The sequence below is a fragment of the Apium graveolens genome, chromosome 10 (genome assembly GCF_009905375.1).
Source record: "Apium graveolens cultivar Ventura chromosome 10, ASM990537v1, whole genome shotgun sequence".
Lineage (NCBI taxonomy): Eukaryota > Viridiplantae > Streptophyta > Magnoliopsida > Apiales > Apiaceae > Apium > Apium graveolens.
This window is the reverse complement of record NC_133656.1, coordinates 174,601,060-174,601,965: the sequence shown is the minus strand read 5'-3', so window position 1 is coordinate 174,601,965 and position 906 is coordinate 174,601,060. Positions and strand designations below refer to the sequence as shown.

The following is a 906-nucleotide window of genomic DNA, read 5'->3' as shown; positions in this document are numbered from 1 at the left end:
ATCGCTGATAATTATTCACATACTGAACAGATTCGTTGACAAGAGAACACTGATCCGTAGCATGAGAACCTGCACAAAGCTCACAAACCATAGCTATTTGATTAACTCCATACGTAGCCAAAGAATCAACCTTCATTGATAGCGCTTGGAGCTGGGCTGCAATAGCGGTGGCTGCATCAACTTCCAGAATACCTGCTACCTTGCCTGACGTCATCCTCTGAGTTGGGTTTTGATGCTCATTTGCAGCCATCATCTCGATAAGATTATACGCCTCAGTATAGCTTTTAGCCCATAAGGCGCCTCCAGCTGCTGCATCGAGCATGGGCCGAGATTGGGCCCCCAAACCATTATAAAAACTAGTGATTACCATCCAATCCGGCATTCCATGATGTGGACATTTTCTCAACATTTCCTTGTAGCGTTCCCAAGCCTCGCACATAGATTCTGTAGGTTGCTGCGCAAACTGAGTAAGAGCACTCCTCATAGCAGCAGTCTTTGCCATTGGATAAAACTTCACCAGAAACTTTTGCGCAAGATCTTGCCACGTAGTGATGGACCCAGCTGGTTCAGAATGTAACCAGTCTTTAGCCTTATCCCTCAGTGAGAATGGGAAAAGCCTCAACTTGATAGCCTCATCAGTCACGCCATTATACTTAAAAGTGCTGCAGATCTCGACAAAATTCCTTATGTGCATGTTGGGGTCTTCAGTTGCCGCTCCTCCAAAAGAAACAGAATTCTGCACCATCTGAATAGTGCCCGGCTTGATTTCAAAGGTGTTAGCTTGAATAGCCGGATGAAGGATGCTTGACTGAATGTCATCAATTTTAGGCCGAGAAAAATCCATAAGAGCTGGATCAGCTTGAACAATACGATCTCCCATGTTTACTGGTTCTTTCTGCTCAGTTC

The 906-nt window shown here is 45.1% G+C and overlaps 1 non-coding gene across 1 annotated transcript; it reads left to right on the top strand.

Annotated features, from left to right (window-relative positions):
* Positions 1-380: 380 nt before the first annotated feature.
* On the top strand, positions 381-487 carry LOC141694177 (small nucleolar RNA R71). Its single transcript, XR_012563503.1, has one exon. It is a non-coding gene; the product is annotated as a small nucleolar RNA R71 (small nucleolar RNA).
* Positions 488-906: the final 419 nt, after the last annotated feature.